The following is a 22,078-nucleotide window of genomic DNA, read 5'->3' as shown; positions in this document are numbered from 1 at the left end:
CGAGCGGTTTGTGATGTCACACTTTGGATTGTGACGTCAGAGAATGTAATTGTGACGTCACAGAATGGATTGTGGGGTGTCAGACTGGATTGTGACGTCAACAGAATGCATTGTGACGTCATAAAATGGATTGTGACGTCACAGAAGGGATTATGACATCACAGAATGGATTGTGGTGTTTCAGAATGGATTGTGACATCACACTTTGGATTGTGACGTCACAGAATGCATTGTGACGTCACAGAATGCATTGTGACGTCACACTTTGGATTGTGACCTCACAGAATGCATTGTGACGTCACACTTTGGATTGTGACGTCACAGAATGCATTGTGACGTCACAGAATGCATTGTGGTGTGTCAGAATGGATTGTGACGTCACAGAATGCATTGTGACGTCACACTTTGGATTGTGACGTCACAGAATGAATTTTGACGTCACAGAATGGATTGTGACGTCACACTTTGGATTGTGACGTCACAGAATGTATTGTGACGTCACAGAATGCATTGTGACGTCACAGAATGGATTGAGGGGTGTCAGACTGGATTGTGACGTCACAGAATGCATTGTGACGTCTCAGAATGTATTGTGACGTCACAGAATGGATTGTGGGGTGTCAGATTGGATTGTGACGTCACAGAATCCATTGTGATGTCACAGAATGGATTGTGATGTCACAGAATGGATTGTGACATCATCGAATGGATTGTGACGCGAGGGGGTTGTGACATCACACTTTGGATTGTGACGTCACAGAATGGAATCTGACGTCACAGAATGGATTGTGACGCGAGGGGATTGTGACGTCATACTTTGCATTGTGACCTCACAGAATGCATTGTGACGTCACAGAATGGATTGTGGGGTGTCAGATTGGATTGTGACGTCACAGAATCCATTGTGATGTCACAGAATGGATTGTGATGTCACAGAAGGGATTGTGACATCATCGAATGGATTGTGACGCGAGGGGGTTGTGACATCACACTTTGGATTGTGACGTCAGAGAATGTATTGTGACGTCACAGAATGCATTGGTGGGTCTCAGACTGGATTGTGACGTCACAGAATGCATTGTGACGTCACAGAATGGATTGTGACGTCACAGAAGGGATTGTGACATCATCAAATGGATTGTGACGCGAGGGGATTGTGACGTCACACTTTGGATTGTGACGTCACAGAATGCATTGTGATGTCACAGAATGGATTGTGGGGTGTCAGACTGGATTGTGACGTCACAGAATACATTGTGACTTCATAGCATGGATTGTGACGTCACAGAATGGATTGTGACGTCACAGAATGGATTGTGACGCGAGGGGATTGTGACGTCACACTTTGGATTGTGACCTCACAGAATGCATTGTGACGTCACAGAATGGATTGTGGGGTGTCAGAATGGATTGTGACGTCACACTTTGGATTGTGACGCCACAGAATGCATTGTGACGTCACAGAATGGATTGTGGGGTGTCAGACTGGATTGTGACGTCACAGAATGCATTGTGACGTCACACTTTGGATTGTGACGTCACAGAATGGATTGTGACGTCACACTTTGGATTGTGACGTCACAGAATGCATTGTGACGTCACAGAATGGATTGTGGGGTGTCAGACTGGATTGTGACGTCACAGAATGCATTGTGACGTCACAGAATGTATTGTGACGTCACAGAAGGGATTGTGACATCATCGAATGGATTGTGACGCGAGGGGATTGTGACGTCACACTTTGGATTGTGACGTCACAGAATGCATTGTGACGTCACAGAATGGATTGTGGGGTGTCAGACTGGATTGTGACATCACAGAATGGAATGTGACGTCACAGAATGGATTGTGACGCGAGGCGATTGTGACGTCATACTTTGCATTGTGACCTCACAGAATGCATTGTGACGTCACAGAATGGATTGTGGGGTGTCAGACTGGATTGTGACGTCACAGAATGCATTGTGACTTCACAGAATGGATTGTGGGGTGTCAGAATGGATTCTGACGTCACACTTGTGATTGTGACGTCACACTTTGGATTGTGACGTCACAGAACGCATTGTGACGTCACAGAATGGATTGTGGGGTGTCAGAATGGATTGTGACGTCACACTTTGGATTGTGACGTCACAGAATGCATTGTGACGTCACAGAATGCATTGTGGTGTGTCAGAATGTATTGTGACGTCACAGAATGCATTGTGACGTCACACTTTGGATTGTGACGTCACAGAATGGAATGTGACGTCACAGAATGGATTGTGACGTCACAGAATGGATTGTGGGTTGTCAGAATGGATTGTGACGTCACACTTTGGATTGTGACGTCACAGAATGCATTGTGACGTCACAGAATGCATTGTGACGTCACATAATGGATTGTGATGCGAGGGGATTGTGACGTCACACTTTGGATTGTGACGTCAGACAATGGATTGTGACGTCACAGAATGGATTGAGACATCATCGAATGGATTGTGACGCGAGGGTGTTGTGACGTCAAACTTTGGATTGTGACGTCACAGAATGCATTTGTGACATCAGAGAATGTATTGTGACGTCACAGAAGGGATTGTGACATCACAGAATGGATTGTGATGCGAGGGGATTGTGACGTCACAGAATGGATTATGACGCGAGGGGATTGTGACGTCACACTTTGGATTGTGACGTCACAGAATGGATTGTTGGGTTGTCAGAATGGATTGTGACGTCACAGAATGCATTGTGACGTCACAGAATGGATTGTGATGTCACAGAAGGGATTGTGACATCATCGAATATATTGTGACGCGAGGGGTTTGTGATGTCACACTTTGGATTGTGACGTCAGAGAATGTAATTGTGACGTCACAGAATGCATTGTTGGGTGTCACAGAATGGATTGTGACGTCACAGAATGCATTTGTGACGTCACAGAATGCATCGTGACGTCACAGAAGGGATTGTGATGTCACAGAAGGTATTGTGACATCATCGAATGGATTGTGACGCGAGGGGGTTGTGACGTCACACTTTGGATTGTGACGTCACAGAATGCATTGTGATGTCACAGAATGGATTGTGGGGTGTCAGAATGGATTGTGACGTCACACTTTGGATTCTGACGTCACAGAATGCATTGTGACGTCACAGAATGTATTGTGACGTCACAGAATGGATTGTGGGGTGTCAGAATGGATTGTGACGTCACAGAATATATTGTGACGTCTCAGAATGTATTGTGACGTCACAGAATGAATTTTGACGTCACAGAATGGATTGTGACGTGAGGGGATTGTGACGTCACACTTTGGATTGTGACGTCAGAGAATGGATTGTGACGTCACAGAATGGAATGTGACATCATCGAATGGATTGTGACGCGAGGGGATTGTGACGTCACACTTTGGATTGTGATGTCACAGAATGTATTGTGACGTCGCAGAATGGATTGGTGGGTGTCAGACTGGATTGTCACGTCACAGAATCCATTGTGACGTCATAGCATGGATTGTGACGTCACAGAATGGATTGTGACGTCACAGAATGGATTTTGACGCGCGGGGATTGTGACGTCACACTTTGGATTGTGACCTCACAGAATGCATTGTGACATCACAGAATGGATTGTGGGGTGTCAGACTGGATTGTGACTTCACAGAATGCATTGTGACGTCACAGAATGGATTGTGATGTCACAGAAGGGATTGTGACATCATCGAATGTATTGTGACGTGAGGGGTTTGTGATGTCACACTTTGGATTGTGACATCAGAGAATGTATTGTGACGTCACAGAATGCATTGGTGGGTGTCAGACTGGATTGTGACGTCACAGAATGCATTGTGACGTCACAGAATGCATTGTGACGTCACAGAATGGATCGTGGCGCGAGGGGATTGTGACGTCACACTTTGGATTGTGACGTCACAGAATGCATTGTGACGTCACAGAATGGATTGTGGGGTGTCAGACTGGATTGTGACGTCTCAGAATGCATTTGTGACGTCACAGAATGTATTGTGACGTCACAGAATGATTGTGACATCACAGAATGGATTGTGATGCGAGGGGATTGTGACGTCACACTTTGGATTGTGACGTCACAGAATGGATTGTGACGTCACAGAATGGATTGTGGGGTGTCAGACTGGATTGTGACGTCACAGAATGCATTGTGACTTCACAGAATGGATTGTGGGGTGTCAGAACGGATTCTGACGTCACACTTGTGATTGTGACGTCACAGAATGTATTGTGACGTCACAGAATGGATTGTGACGTCACAGAATGAATTTTGACGTCACAGAATGGATTGTGACGTGAGGGGATTGTGACGTCACACTTTGGATTGTGACGTCAGACAATGGATTGTGACGTCACAGAAGGGATTGTGACATCATCGAATGGATTGTGACGCGAGGGGTTTGTGACGTCACACTTTGGATTGTGATGTCACAGAATGCATTGTGATGTCACAGAATGGATTGTGGGGTGTCAGAATGGATTGTGACGTCACACTTTGGATTGTGACCTCACAGAATGGATTGTGATGTCACAGAAGGGATTGTGATGTCACAGAAGGTATTGTGACATCATCGAATGGATTGTGACGCGAGCGGTTTGTGATGTCACACTTTGGATTGTGACGTCAGAGAATGTAATTGTGACGTCACAGAATGCATTGTTGAGTGTCAGACTGGATTGTGACGTCATAGAATGCATTGTGACGTCACAGAATGGATTGTGACGTCACAGAAGGGATTATGACATCACAGAATGTATTGTGGGGTGTCAGAATGGATTGTGACGTCACACTTTGGATTGTGACGTCACAGAATGCGTTGTGACGTCACAGAATGCATTGTGACGTCACAGAAGGGATTGTGATGTCACAGAAGGTATTGTGACATCATCGAATGTATTGTGACGCGAGCGGTTTGTGATGTCACACTTTGGATTGTGACGTCAGAGAATGTAATTGTGACGTCACAGAATGCATTGTTGGGTGTCAGACTGGATTGTGACGTCACAGAATGCATTGTGACGTCACAGAAGGGATTGTGACGTCACAGAATGGATTGTGGGATGTCAGAATGGATTGTGGGGTGTCAGAATGGATTGTGACGTCACACTTTGGATTGTGACGTCACAGAATGCATTGTGACGTCACAGAATGCATTGTGGTGTGTCAGAATGGATTGCGACGTCACAGAATGCATTGTGACGTCACAGAATGCATTGTGACGTCACAGAATGGATTGTGACGTCATACCTTGCATTGTGACCTCAGAGAATGCATTGTGACGTCACAGAATGGATTGTGGGGTGTCAGATTGGATTGTGACGTCACAGAATCCATTATGATGTCACAGAATGGATTGTGATGTCACAGAAGGGATTGTGACATCACAGAATGGATTGTGATGCGAGGGGATTGTGATGTCACACTTTGGATTGTGACGTCACAGAATGGATTGTGACGTCGCAGAATGGATTGTGACTCGAGATGACTGTGACGTCACACTCTGGATTGTGACGTCACAGAATGGATTGTGACGTCACAGATTGGATTGTGATGTCACAGAAGGGATTGTGACATCATCGAATGGATTGTGACGCGAGGGGTTTGTGACGTCACACTTTGGATTGTGACGTCAGAGAATGTATTGTGACGTCACAGAATGCATTGGTGGGTGTCAGACTGGATTGTGACGTCACAGAATGCATTGTGACGTCATAGAATGGATTGTGACGTCAGAGAATGGATTGTGACGTCACAGAAAAGGATCGTGGCGCGAGGGGATTGTGACGTCACACTTTGGATTGTGACGTCACAGAATGCATTGTGACGTCACAGAATGGATTGTGGGGTGTCAGACTGGATTGTGACGTCACAGAATGCATTGTGACGTCTCAGAATGTATTGTGACGTCACAGAATGGATTGTGGGGTGTCAGATTGGATTGTGACGTCACAGAATCCATTGTGACGTCACAGAATGGATTGTGACGTCACACTTTGGATTGTGACGTCACAGAACGCATTGTAACGTCACAGAATGTATTGTGGGGTGTCAGACTGGATTGTGACGTCACAGAATGCATTGTGACGTCACAGAATGTATTGTGATGTCACAGAAGTGATTGTGACATCATCGAATATATTGTCACGCGAGGGGTTTGTGATGTCACACTTTGGATTGTGACGTCAGAGAATGTAATTGTGACGTCACAGAATGCATTGTGGGGTGTCAGACTGGATTGTGACGTCACAGAATGCATTGTGACGTCACAGAATGGATTGTGGGGTGTCAGAATGGATTGTGACGTCACAGAATGGATTGTGACGTGAGGGGATTGTGACGTCACAGAATGCATTGTGACATCACAGAATGGATTGTGACGTCACAGAATGGATTGTGACGTCACAGAAGGGATTGTGACATCATCGAATGGATTGTGACGCGAGGGGATTGTGACGTCACACTTTGGATTGTGACGTCAGAGAATGGAATCTGACGTCACAGAATGGATTGTGACGCGAGGGGATTGTGACGTCATACTTTGCATTGTGACCTCACAGAATGCATTGTGACGTCACAGAATGGATTGTGGGGTGTCAGATTGGATTGTGACGTCACAGAATCCATTGTGATGTCACAGAATGGATTGTGATGTCACAGAAGGGATTGTGACATCATCGAATGGATTGTGACGCGAGGGGGTTGTGACATCACACTTTGGATTGTGACGTCACAGAATGGATTGTGACGTCGCAGAATGGATTGTGACTCGAGATGATTGTGACGTCACACTCTGGATTGTGACCTCACAGAATGGATTGTGACGTCACAGAATGGATTGTGATGTCACAGAAGGGATTGTGACATCATCGAATGTATTGTGACGCGAGGGGTTTGTGACGTCACACTTTGGATTGTGATGTCACAGAATGGATTGTGACGTCGCAGAATGAATTTGTGGGTGTCAGACTGGATTGTCACGTCACAGAATGCATTGTGACGTCATAGCATGGATTGTGACGTCACAGGATGGATTGTGACATCATCGAATGGATTGTGACGCGAGGGGTTTGTGACGTCACACTTTGGATTGTGATGTCACAGAATGGATTGTGACGTCGCAGAATGAATTTGTGGGTGTCAGACTGGATTGTCACGTCACAGAATCCATTGTGACGTCATAGCATGGATTGTGACGTCACAGGATGGATTGTGACATCATCGAATGGATTGTGACGCGAGGGGGTTGTGACGTCACACTTTGGATTGTGACGTCACAGAATGCATTGTGATGTCACAGAATGGATTGTGGGGTGTCAGAATGGATTCTGACGTCACACTTGTGATTGTGACGTCACACTTTGGATTGTGACGTCACAGAACGCATTGTGACGTCACAGAATGGATTGTGGGGTGTCAGAATGGATTGTGACGTCACACTTTGGATTGTGACGTCACAGAATGCATTGTGACGTCACAGAATGCATTGTGGTGTGTCAGAATGGATTGTGACGTCACAGAATGCATTGTGACGTCACACTTTGGATTGTGACGTCACAGAATGCATTGTGACGTCACAGAATGGATTGTGACGTAACAGATTGCATTGTGACGTCACACTTTTGATTGTGACGTCACAGAGTGCACTGTGACGTCACAGAATGGATTGTGGGGTGTCAGACTGGATTGTGACGTCACAGAATGCATTGTGACTTCACAGAATGGATTGTGGGGTGTCAGAATGGATTGTGACGTCTCACTTTGGATTGTGACGTCACAGAATGTATTGTGACGTCACAGAATGGATTGTGACGTCACAGAATGAATTTTGACGTCACAGAATGGATTGTGACGTGAGGGGATTGTGACGTCACACTTTGGATTGTGACGTCAGAGAATGGATTGTGACGTCACAGAAGGGATTGTGACTTCAGAAACTGGATTGTGACGTCACAGAATGCATTGTGACGTCACAGAATGGATTGTGCGGTGTAAGAATGGATTGTGACGTCACAGAATGCATTGTGACGCGAGGGGATTTTGACGTCACACCTTGTATTCTGACGGTAGAGGATTCATTGTGACATCACAGAATGAATTGTCGGGTGTCAGACTGGATTGTGACGTCACAGAATGCATTGTGACGTCACAGAATGGATTGTGATGTCACAGAAGGGATTGTGACATCACAGAATGGATTGTGATGCGACGGGATTGTGACGTCACACCTTTGGTTTGTAACGTCACAGAATGCACTGTGTCATCACAGAATGGATTGTGGCGTGTCAGGCCAGATTGTGACGTCACAGAATGGATTGTGATGTCACAGAATGCATTGTGACATCACAGAATGGATTGTGACGCGAGGGGATTGTGACGTCACACTTTGGATTGTGACGTCACAGAATGCATTGTGACATCACAGAACGGATTGTGACGTCACTGAAGGGATTGTGACATCATCGAATGTATTGTGACGCGAGGGGTTTGTGACGTCACACTTTAGATTGTGACTTCACAGAATGTATTGTGACGTCACAGAATGCATTGGTGGGTGTCAGACTGGATTGTGAAGTTACAGAATGCATTCTGACGTCACAGAATGGATTGTGGTGCGAGGGGATTGTGACCTCACACTTTGGATTGTGACGTCACAGAATGCATTGTGACGTCACAGAATGGATTGTGGGGTGTCAGACTGGATTGTGACGTCACAGAATGCATTGTGACGTCAGAGAATGGATTGTGACGTCACAGAAGGGATTATGACATCATCGAATGGATTGTGACGCGAGGGTTTTGTGACGTCACACTTTGGATTGTGACTTCACAGAATGTATTGTGACGTCGCAGAATGGATTGGTGGGTGTCAGACTGGATTGTCACGTCACAGAATGCATTGTGATGTCATAGCATGGATTGTGACGTCACAGTTGGATTGTGACGCGAGGGGATTGTGACGTCACACTTTGGATTGTGACGTCAGAGAATGTAATTGTGACGTCACAGAATGGATTGTGGGGTGTCAGACTGGATTGTGACGTCACAGAACGCATTGTGACATCGCAGATTTGATTGTGACGTCACAGAAGGGATTGTGACATCATCGAATTAATTGTGACTCGAGGGGATTGTGACGTCACACTTTGGCTTGTGACGTCACAGAATGGATTTTGACGTCACAGAATGGATTGTGTCGTGAGGGGATTGTGACCTTACACTTTGGATACTGACATCACAGAATGGATTGTGACGCGAGGGGATTGTGACATAACATAATGGATTGTGACGTCACAGAAGGGATTGTGACGTCACAGAAGGGATTGTGACATCATCGAATGGATTGTGACGTGAGGGGATTGTGACGTCACACTTTGGATTGTGACGTCACTGAATGGATTGTGACGTCACAGAAGGGATTGTGACATCATCGAATGGATTGTGACGCGAGGGGTTTGTGATGTCACACTTTGGATTGTGACGTCACAGAATGCATTGTGACGTCACAGAAATGACAGTGACGTCACAGAACTGGTGTTGAAGGCATAGAATGGATTGTGAGGCGAGGGGACTGTGAAGACTCAAAATGGATTGAGAATTCACAGAATGGATTGTGACGTCACAAACTGGATTGTGACGTCACAGAATGCATTGTGACGTCACAGAATGGATTGTGACGTCACAGAAGGGATTGTGACATCACAGAATGGATTGTGATGCGAGGGGATTGTGACGTCACACTTTGGATTGTGACGTCACAGAATGGATTGTGACGTCACAGAATGGATTGTGACGCGAGGGGATTGTGACGTCACACTTTGGATTGTGACGTCACAGAATGCATTGTGACGTCACAGAATGGATTGTGGGGTGTCAGACTGGATTGTGACGTCACAGAATGCATTGTGACGTCACAGAAGGGATTGTAATGTCACAGAAGGGATTGTGACATCATCGAATGGATTGTAACGCGAGGGGGTTGTGACGTCACACTTTGGATTGTGATGTCACAGAATGGATTGTGACGTCGCAGAATGGATTGGTGGGTGTCAGACTGGATTGTCAAGTCACAGAATCCATTCAGACGTCATAGCATGGATTGTGACGTCACAGAATGGATTGTGATGTCACAGAAGGGATTGTGACGCGAGGGGATTGTGACGTCACACTTTGGATTGTGACGTCACAGAATGCATTGTGACGTCACAGAATGGATTGTGGGGTGTCAGACTGGATTGTGACGTCACAGAATGCATTGTGACGTCACAGAAGGGATTGTGACGTCACAGAAGGGATAGTGACATCACAGAATGGATTGTGACACGAGGGGATTGAGACGTCACACTTTGGATTGTGACGTCACAGAAGGGATTGTGACGTCACAGAATGGATTGTGGGGTGTCAGACTGGATTGTGACATCACAGTATGCATTGTGACTTCACAGAAGGGATTGTGACGTCACAGAAGGGATTGTGACGTCATAGAATGCATTGTGACGTCACAGAATGGATTGAGGGGTGTCACACTGGATTTTGACGTCACAGAATACATTGTGACGTCACAGAAATGACTGTGACGTCACACTTTGGATTCTGACGCGAGGGGATTGTGACGTCACACTTTGCATTGTGACGTCCTAGAATGGATTGTGGGGTGTCAGAATGGATTGCTGCGTGTCAGACTGGATTGTGACGTCACAGAATGTATTGTGACGTCACAGAAGGGAATTTGACAACATCGAAAGGATTGTGATGCGAGGGATTGTGACGTCACACTTTGGATTGTGACGTCACAGAATGCATTGTGACGTCACAGAATCGATTGTGACGTCACAGAAGGGATTGTGTCATCATCGAATGGATTTTGACGTGAGGGGATTGTGACATCACAGAATGCATTGTGACGTCACAGATTGCATTGTGATGTCACAGAAGGGAATGTGACATCATCGAATGGATTGTGATGCGAGGGATTGTGACGTCACACTTTGGATTGTGACGTCACAGAATGCATTGTAACGTCACAGATTGGATTGTGACGTCACAGAATGGGTTGTGATGTTACAGAATGGATTGTGATGTTACAGAACAAATTGTGACATCATCAAATGGATTGTGACGCGAAAGGATTGTGACGTCCCACTTTGGATTGTGACGTCACAGAATATATTGCGACGTCTACAGAATGCATTGTGGGGTGTCAGACTGGATTGTGACGTCACAGAATGCATTGTGACGTCACAGATTGCATTGTGATGTCACAGAAGGGAATGTGATATCATCGAATGGATTGTGATGCGAGGGATTGTGACGTCACACTTTGGATTGTGACGTCACAGAATGCATTGTAACGTCACAGATTGGATTGTGACGTCACAGACTGGATTGTGACGTCACAGAATGCATTGTGACATCACGGAATGGGTTGTGATGTTACAGGATGTATTGTGATGTTACAGAAGGAATTGTGACATCATCAAATGGATTGTGACGCGAAAGGATTGTGACGTCCCACTTTGGATTGTGACGTCACAGAATATATTGTGACGTCTACAGAATGCATTGTGGGGTGTCAGACTGGATTGTGAAGTCACTGAATGGATGCTGATTCCATAGAATGGACTGTGAGGCGAGGGGACTGTGAAGACTCAAAATGGATTGAGAATTCACAGAATGGTTTGTGACGTCACACTTTGGATTGTGACGCCACAGAATGCATTGTGACGTCACAGAAGGGATTGTGGGGTGTCAGACTGGATTATGACATCACAGAATGCATTGTGACGTCATAGAATGCGTTGTGACGTCACTGAAGGGATTGTGATATCACAGAATGGATTGTGACGCGAGGGGATTGTGACGTCACACTTTGGATTGTGATGTCACAGAATGGATTGTGGGGTGTCAGAATGGATTCTGACGTCACACTTGGGATTGTGACGTCACACTTTGGATTGTGACGTCACAGAACGCATTGTGACTTCACAGAATGGATTGTGGGGTGTCAGACTGGATTGTGACTTCACTGAACGCATTGTGACTTCGCAGAATTGATTGTGACGTCACAGAAGGGATTGTGACATCATCGAATTAATTGTGACTCGAGGGGATTGTGACGTCACACTTTGGATTGTGGCGTCACAGAATGGATTTTGACGTCATAGAATGGATTGTGGGGTGTCAGACTGGATTGTGACGTCACAGAATGCATTGTGACGTCACGGAATGGATTGTGACGTCACAGAAGGGATTGTGACATCATCAAATGGATTGTGATGCGAGGGATTGTGACGTCACACTTTGGATTCTGACATCAGAGAATGGATTGTGACGTCAGAGAATGGATTGTGACGCGAGGTGATTGTGACGTCACACTTTGGATTGTGACGTCACAGAATGCATTGTGACGTTGCAGAATGTATTGTGACGTCACAGACTGGATTGTGACGTCACAGAATGCATTGTGACGTCACAGAATGGATTGTGATGTTACAGAATGGATTGTGATGTTACAGAAGAGATTGTGACATCATCAAATGGATTGTGACGCGAAAGGATTGTGACGTCCCACTTTGGATTGTGACGTCACAGAATATATTGTGACGTCACAGAATGCATTGTGGGGTGTCAGACTGGATTGTGAAGTCACTGAATGGATGCTGATACCATAGAATGTACTGTGAGGCGAGGGGACTGTGAAGACTCAAAATGGATTGAGAATCACAGAATGGCTTGTGATGTTACACTTTGGATTGTGACGTCACAGAATACATTGTGACGTCACAGAATGGATTGTGGGGTGTCAGACTGGATTGTGACGTCACAGAATGGATTGTGATGTCACTGAAGGGATTGTGACGTCAGAGAATGGATTGTGACGTCAGAGAATATATTGTGACATCCTAGAATGCATTGTTACGTCACAGAATGGATTGTGGTGTGTCAGACTGGATTGTGACGTCACAGAATGCATTGTGACGTCAGAAACTGGATTGTGACCTCATAGAATGCATTGTGACGTCACAGAATGGATTGTGGGGTGTCGCACTTTGGATTGTGACGTCACAGAATGCATTGTGACGTCACAGAATGCATTGTGAGGTCACAGAAGGGATTGTGCATCACAAAATGGATTGTGACGCGAGGGGATTGTGACGTCACACCTTGGATTGTGACGTCACAGAATGCATTGTGACGTCACAGAATGGATTGTTGCGTCACAGAATGGATTGTGACGTCACAGAAGGGATTGTGACTTCAGAAACTGGATTGTGACATCATAGAATGCATTTTGATGTCACAGAATGGATTGTGGTGTGTCGCACTTTGGAATGTGACGTCACAGAAGGGATTGTGCATCACAAAATGGATTGTGACGCGAGGGGATTGTGACGTCACACCTTGGATTCTGACGTCACAGAATGGATTGTGACGTCACAGAATGGATTGTGAAGTCACAGAATGGATTGTGACGTCACAGAAGGGATTGTGACTTCAGAAACTGGATTGTGACGTCACAGAATGCATTGTGACGTCACAGAATGGATTGTGCGGTGTAAGAATGGATTGTGACGTCACAGAATGCATTGTGACGCGAGGGGATTTTGACGTCACACCTTGTATTCTGACGGTAGAGGATTCATTGTGACATCACAGAATGAATTGTCGGGTGTCAGACTGGATTGTGACGTCACAGAATGCATTGTGACGTCACAGAATGGATTGTGATGTCACAGAAGGGATTGTGACATCACAGAATGGATTGTGATGCGACGGGATTGTGACGTCACACCTTTGGTTTGTAACGTCACAGAATGCACTGTGTCATCACAGAATGGATTGTGGCGTGTCAGGCCAGATTGTGACGTCACAGAATGGATTGTGATGTCACAGAATGCATTGTGACATCACAGAATGGATTGTGACGCGAGGGGATTGTGACGTCACACTTTGGATTGTGACGTCACAGAATGCATTGTGACATCACAGAATGGATTGTGACGTGACTGAAGGGATTGTGACATCATCGAATGTATTGTGACGCGAGGGGTTTGTGACGTCAGACTTTAGATTGTGACTTCACAGAATGTATTGTGACGTCACAGAATGCATTGGTGGGTGTCAGACTGGATTGTGAAGTTACAGAATGCATTGTGACGTCACAGAATGGATTGTGGTGCGAGGGGATTGTGACCTCACACTTTGGATTGTGACGTCACAGAATGCATTGTGACGTCACAGAATGTATTGTGGGGTGTCAGACTGGATTGTGACGTCACAGAATGCATTGTGACGTCAGAGAATGGATTGTGACGTCACAGAATGAATTTTGACGTCACAGAATGGATTGTGACGTGAGGGGATTGTGACGTCACACTTTGGATTGTGACGTCAGACAATGGATTGTGACGTCACAGAAGGGATTGTGACATCATCGAATGGATTGTGACGCGAGGGTTTTGTGACGTCACACTTTGGATTGTGATGTCACAGAATGGATTGTGACGTCACAGAATGCATTGCTGGGTGTCAGACTGGATTGTGACGTCACAGAATGCATTGTGACGTCACAGAATGGATTGTGACTTCACAAAAAGGATTGTTGCGCCAGGGGATTGTGACGTCACACTTTGGATTGTGACGTCACAGAACGCATTGTGACGTCCTAGAATGGATTGTGGGGTGTCAAACTGGATTGTGACGTCACAGAACGCATTGTGACATCGCAGAATTGATTGTGACGTCACAGAAGGGATTGTGACATCATCGAATTAATTGTGACTCGAGGGGATTATGAAGTCACACTTTGGCTTGTGACGTCACAAAATGGATTTTGACGTCACAGAATGGATTGTGTCGTGAGGGGATTGTGAAATAACATAATGGATTGTGACGTCACAGAAGGGATTGTGACGTCACAGAAGGGATTGTGACATCATCGAATGGATTGTGACGTGAGGGGATTGTGACGTCACACTTTGGATTGTGACGTCACTGAATGGATTGTGACGTCACAGAAGGGATTGTGACATCATCGAATGGATTGTGACGCGAGGGGTTTGTGATGTCACACTTTGGATTGTGACGTCAAATAATGCATTGTGACGTCACAGAAATGACAGTGACGTCACAGAACTGGTGTTGAAGGCATAGAATGGATTGTGAGGCGAGGGGACTGTGAAGACTCAAAATGGATTGAGAATTCACAGAATGGATTGTGACGTCACAAACTGGATTGTGACGTCACAGAATGCATTGTGACGTCACAGAATGTATTGTGACGTCACAGAAGGGATTGTGACATCACAGAATGGATTGTGATGCGAGGGGATTGTGACGTCACACTTTGGATTGTGACGTCACAGAATGGATTGTGACGTCACAGAATGGATTGTGACGCGAGGGGATTGTGACGTCACACTTTGGATTTTGACCTCACAGAATGCATTGTGACGTCACAGAATGGATTGTGGGGTGTCAGACTGGATTGTGACGTCACAGAATGCATTGTGACGTCACAGAAGGGATTGTGATGTCACAGAAGGGATTGTGACATCATCGAATGGATTGTAACGCGAGGGGGTTGTGACGTCACACTTTGGATTGTGATGTCACAGAATGGATTGTGACGTCGCAGAATGGATTGGTGGGTGTCAGACTGGATTGTCAAGTCACAGAATCCATTGAGACGTCATAGCATGGATTGTGACGTCACAGAATGGATTGTGATGTCACAGAAGGGATTGTGACGCGAGGGGATTGTGACGTCACACTTTGGATTGTGACGTCACAGAATGCATTGTGACGTCACAGAATGGATTGTGGGGTGTCAGACTGGATTGTGACGTCACAGAATGCATTGTGACGTCACAGAAGGGATTGTGACGTCACAGAAGGGATAGTGACATCACAGAATGGATTGTGACACGAGGGGATTGAGACGTCACACTTTGGATTGTGACGTCACAGAAGGGATTGTGACGTCACAGAATGGATTGTGGGGTGTCAGACTGGATTGTGACATCACAGTATGCATTGTGACTTCACAGAATGGATTGTGACGTCACAGAAGGGATTGTGACGTCATAGAATGCGTTGTGACGTCACAGAATGGATTGAGGGGTGTCACACTGGATTTTGACGTCACAGAATACATTGTGACGTCACAGAAATGACTGTGACGTCACACTTTGGATTGTGACGCGAGGGGATTGTGACGTCACACTTTTGATTGTGACGTCACAGAATGCATTGTGACGCGAGGGGATTGTGACGTCACACTTTGCATTGTGACGTCCTAGAATGGATTGTGGGGTGTCAGAATGGATTGCTGCGTGTCAGACTGGATTGTGACGTCACAGAATGTATTGTGACGTCACAGAAGGGAATTTGACAACATCGAAAGGATTGTGATGCGAGGGATTGTGACGTCACACTTTGGATTGTGACGTCACAGAATGCATTGTGACGTCACAGAATCGATTTTGACGTCACAGAAGGGATTGTGTCATCATCGAATGGATTTTGACGCGAGGGGATTGTGACATCACAGAATGCATTGTGACGTCACAGATTGCATTGTGATGTCACAGATAGGAATGTGACATCATCGAATGGATTGTGATGCGAGGGATTGTGACGTCACACTTTGGATTGTGACGTCACAGAATGCATTGTAACGTCACAGATTGGATTGTGATGTCACAGACTGGATTGTGACGTCACAGAATGCATTGTGACGTCACAGAATGGGTTGTGATGTTACAGAATGGATTGTGATGTTACAGAACAAATTGTGACATCATCAAATGGATTGTGACGCGAAAGGATTGTGACGTCCCACTTTGGATTGTGACGTCACAGAATATATTGCGACGTCTACAGAATGCATTGTGGGGTGTCAGACTGGATTGTGACGTCACAGAATGCATTGTGACGTCACAGATTGCATTGTGATGTCACAGAAGGGAATGTGATATCATCGAATGGATTGTGATGCGAGGGATTGTGACGTCACACTTTGGATTGTGACGTCACATAATGCATTGTAACGTCACAGATTGGATTGTGACGTCACAGACTGGATTGTGACGTCACAGAATGCATTGTGACGTCACAGAATGGGTTGTGATGTTACAGAATGTATTGTGATGTTACAGAAGGAATTGTGACATCATCAATTGGATTGTGACGCGAAAGGATTCTGACGTCCCACTTTGGATTGTGACGTCACAGAATATATTGTGACGTCTACAGAATGCATTGTGGGGTGTCAGACTGGATTGTGAAGTCACTGAATGGATGCTGATTCCATAGAATGGACTGTGAGGCGAGGGGACTGTGAAGACTCAAAATGGATTGAGAATTCACAGAATGGTTTGTGACGTCACACTTTGGATTGTGACGCCACAGAATGCATTATGACGTCACAGAAGGGATTGTGGGGTGTCAGACTGGATTATGACATCACAGAATGCATTGTGACGTCATAGAATGCGTTGTGACGTCACTGAAGGGATTGTGATATCACAGAATGGATTGTGACGCGAGGGGATTGTGACGTCACACTTTGGATTGTGACGTCACAGAATGCATTGTGATGTCACAGAATGGATTGTGGGGTGTCAGAATGGATTCTGACGTCACACTTGGGATTGTGACGTCACACTTTGGATTGTGACGTCACAGAACGCATTGTGACTTCACAGAATGGATTGTGGGGTGTCAGACTGGATTGTGACTTCACTGAACGCATTGTGACTTCGCAGAATTGATTGTGACGTCACAGAAGGGATTGTGACATCATCGAATTAATTGTGACTCGAGGGGATTGTGACGTCACACTTTGGATTGTGGCGTCACAGAATGGATTTTGACGTCATAGAATGGATTGTGGGGTGTCAGACTGGATTGTGACGTCACAGAATGCATTGTGACGTCACGGAATGGATTGTGACGTCACAGAAGGGATTGTGACATCATCAAATGGATTGTGATGCGAGGGATTGTGACGTCACACTTTGGATTCTGACATCAGAGAATGGATTGTGACGTCAGAGAATGGATTGTGACGCGAGGTGATTGTGACGTCACACTTTGGATTGTGACGTCACAGAATGCATTGTGACGTTGCAGAATGTATTGTGACGTCACAGACTGGATTGTGACGTCACAGAATGCATTGTGACGTCACAGAATGGATTGTGATGTTACAGAATGGATTGTGATGTTACAGAAGAGATTGTGACATCATCAAATGGATTGTGACGCGAAAGGATTGTGACGTCCCACTTTGGATTGTGACGTCACAGAATATATTGTGACGTCACAGAATGCATTGTGGGGTGTCAGACTGGATTGTGAAGTCACTGAATGGATGCTGATACCATAGAATGGACTGTGAGGCGAGGGGACTGTGAAGACTCAAAATGGATTGAGAATCACAGAATGGCTTGTGATGTTACACTTTGGATTGTGACGTCACAGAATACATTGTGACGTCACAGAATGGATTGTGGGGTGTCAGACTGGATTGTGACGTCACAGAATGGATTGTGACGTCACTGAAGGGATTGTGACATCACAGAATGGATTGTGACACGAGGGGATTGAGACATCACACTTTGGATTGTGACGTCAGAGAATGGATTGTGACGTCAGAGAATATATTGTGACATCCTAGAATGCATTGTTACGTCACAGAATGGATTGTGGTGTGTCAGACTGGATTGTGACGTCACAGAAGGAATTGCGACGTCAGAAACTGGATTGTGACCTCATAGAATGCATTGTGACGTCACAGAATGGATTGTGGGGTGTCGCACTTTGGATTGTGACGTCACAGAATGCATTGTGACGTCACAGAATTCATTGTGAGGTCACAGAAGGGATTGTGCATCACAAAATGGATTGTGACGCGAGGGGATTGTGACGTTACACATTGGATTGTGACGTCACAGAATGCATTGTGACGTCACAGAATGGATTGTGACGTCACAGAATGCATTGTGACATCACAGAATGGATTGTGACGTCACAGAAGGGATTGTGACGTCACAGAATGGATTGTGACGTCACAGAATGGATTGTGACGCGAGGGGATTGTGACGTCACACTTTGGATTGTGACGTCACAGAATGCATTGTGACGTCACAGAATGGATTGTGGGGTGTCAGACTTGACTGTGACGTCACAGAATGCATTGTGACGTCACAGAATGGATTGTGATGTCACAGAAGGGATTGTGACATCATCGAATGTATTGTGACGCGAGGGGTTTGTGATGTCACACTTTGGATTGTGACGTCAGAGAATGTAATTGTGACGTCACAGAATGGATTGGTGGGTGTCAGAATGGATTGTGACGTCACACTTTGGATTGTGACGTCACAGAATGCTTCGTGACTTCACAGAATGGATTGTGGTGTGTCAGAATGGATTCTGACGTCACACTTGTGATTGTGACGTCACACTTTGGATTGTGACGTCACAGAACGCATTGTGACATCACAGAATGAATTGTGGGGTGTCAGACTGGATTGTGACGTCACAGAAGGGATTGTGACATCATCGAATGGATTGTGACGTCACAGAAGGTATTGTGACATCACAGAATGGATTGTGATGCGAGGGGTTTGTGACGTCACACTTTGGATTGTGACGTCACAGAATGGATTGTGACGTCACAGAATGCATTGGTGGGTGTCAGACTGGATTGTGACGTCACAGAATGCATTGTGACGTCATAGAATGGATTGTGACGTCACAGAATGGATTGTGACGTCACAGAATGGATTGTGACGCGAGGGGATTGTGACGTCACACTTTGGATTTTGACCTCACAGAATGCATTGTGACGTCACAGAATGGATTGTGGGGTGTCAGACTGGATTGTGACGTCACAGAATGCATTGTGACGTCACAGAATGGATTGTGATGTCACAGAAGGGATTGTGACATCATCGAATGGATTGTGACGCGAGGGGGTTGTGACGCACACTTTGGATTGTGATGTCACAGAATGGATTGTGACGTCGCAGAATGGATTGGTGGGTGTCAGACTGGATTGTCACGTCACAGAATCCATTGAGACGTCATAGCATGGATTGTGACGTCACAGAATGGATTGTGATGTCACAGAATGGATTGTGACGCGAGGGGATTGTGACGTCACACTTTGGATTGTGACGTCACAGAATGCATTGTGACGTCACAGAATGGATTGTGGGGTGTCAGACTGGATTGTGACGTCACAGAATGCATTGTGACGTCACAGAAGGGATTGTGACGTCACAGAAGGGATAGTGACATCACAGAATGGATTGTGACACAAGGGGATTGAGACGTCACACTTTTGATTGTGACGTCACAGAATGCATTGTGACGCGAGGGGATTGTGACGTCACACTTTGCATTGTGACGTCCTAGAATGGATTGTGGGGTGTCAGAATGGATTGCTGCGTGTCAGAATGGATTGTGACGTCACAGAATGTATTGTGACGTCACAGAAGGGAATTTGACAACATCGAAAGGATTGTGATGCGAGGGATTGTGACGTCACACTTTGGATTGTGACGTCACAGAATGCATTGTGACGTCACAGAATCGATTGTGACGTCACAGAAGGGATTGTGTCATCATCGAATGGATTTTGACACGAGGGGATTGTGACATCACAGAATGCATTGTGACGTCATAGAACGGATTCTGGGGTGTCAGACTGGATTGTGACATCACAGAATGCATTGTGACGTCACAGATTGCATTGTGATGTCACAGAAGGGAATGTGACATCATCGAATGGATTGTGATGCGAGGGATTGTGACGTCACACTTTGGATTGTGACGTCACAGAATGCATTGTAACGTCACAGATTGGATTGTGACGTCACAGACTGGATTGAGACGTCACAGAATGCATTGTGACGTCACAGAATGGGTTGTGATGTTACAGAATGGATTGTGATGTTACAGAACAAATTGTGACATCATCAAATGGATTGTGACGCGAAAGGATTGTGACGTCCCACTTTGGATTGTGACGTCACAGAATATATTGCGACGTCTACAGAATGCATTGTGGGGTGTCAGACTGGATTCTGACGTCACAGAATGCATTGTGACGTCACAGATTGCATTGTGATGTCACAGAAGTGAATGTGATATCATCGAATGGATTGTGATGCGAGGGATTGTGACGTCACACTTTGGATTGTGACGTCACAGAATGCATTGTAACGTCACAGATTGGATTGTGACGTCACAGACTGGATTGTGACGTCACAGAATGCATTGTGACGTCACAGAATGGGTTGTGATGTTACAGATTGTATTGTGATGTTACAGAAGGAATTGTGACATCATCAAATGGATTGTGACGCGAAAGGATTGTGACGTCCCACTTTGGATTGTGACGTCACAGAATATATTGTGACGTCTACAGAATGCATTGTGGGGTGTCAGACTGGAATGTGAAGTCACTGAATGGATGCTGATTCCATAGAATGGACTGTGAGGCGAGGGGACTGTGAAGACTCAAAATGGATTGAGAATTCACAGAATGGTTTGTGACGTCACACTTTGGATTGTGACTCCACAGAATGCATTGTGACGTCACAGAAGGGATTGTGGGGTGTCAGACTGGATTATGACATCACAGAATGCATTGTGACGTCATAGAATGCGTTGTGACGTCACTGAAGGGATTGTGATATCACAGAATGGATTGTGACGCGAGGGGATTGTGACATCACACTTTGGATTGTGACGTCACAGAATGCATTGTGATGTCACAGAATGGATTGTGGGGTGTCAGAATGGATTCTGACGTCACACTTGGGATTGTGACGTCACACTTTGGATTGTGACGTCACAGAACGCATTGTGACTTCACAGAATGGATTGTGGGGTGTCAGACTGGATTGTGACTTCACTGAACGCATTGTGACTTCGCAGAATTGATTGTGACGTCACAGAAGGGATTGTGACATCATCGAATTAATTGTGACTCGAGGGGATTGTGACGTCACACTTTGGATTGTGGCGTCACAGAATGGATTTTGACGTCAC

Source organism: Gallinula chloropus, assembly GCF_964237585.1.
Source record: "Gallinula chloropus genome assembly, contig: HAP1_SCAFFOLD_126, whole genome shotgun sequence".
NCBI classification, from domain to species: Eukaryota; Metazoa; Chordata; class Aves; order Gruiformes; family Rallidae; genus Gallinula; species Gallinula chloropus.
Note: the sequence above shows the minus strand (reverse complement) of the source record.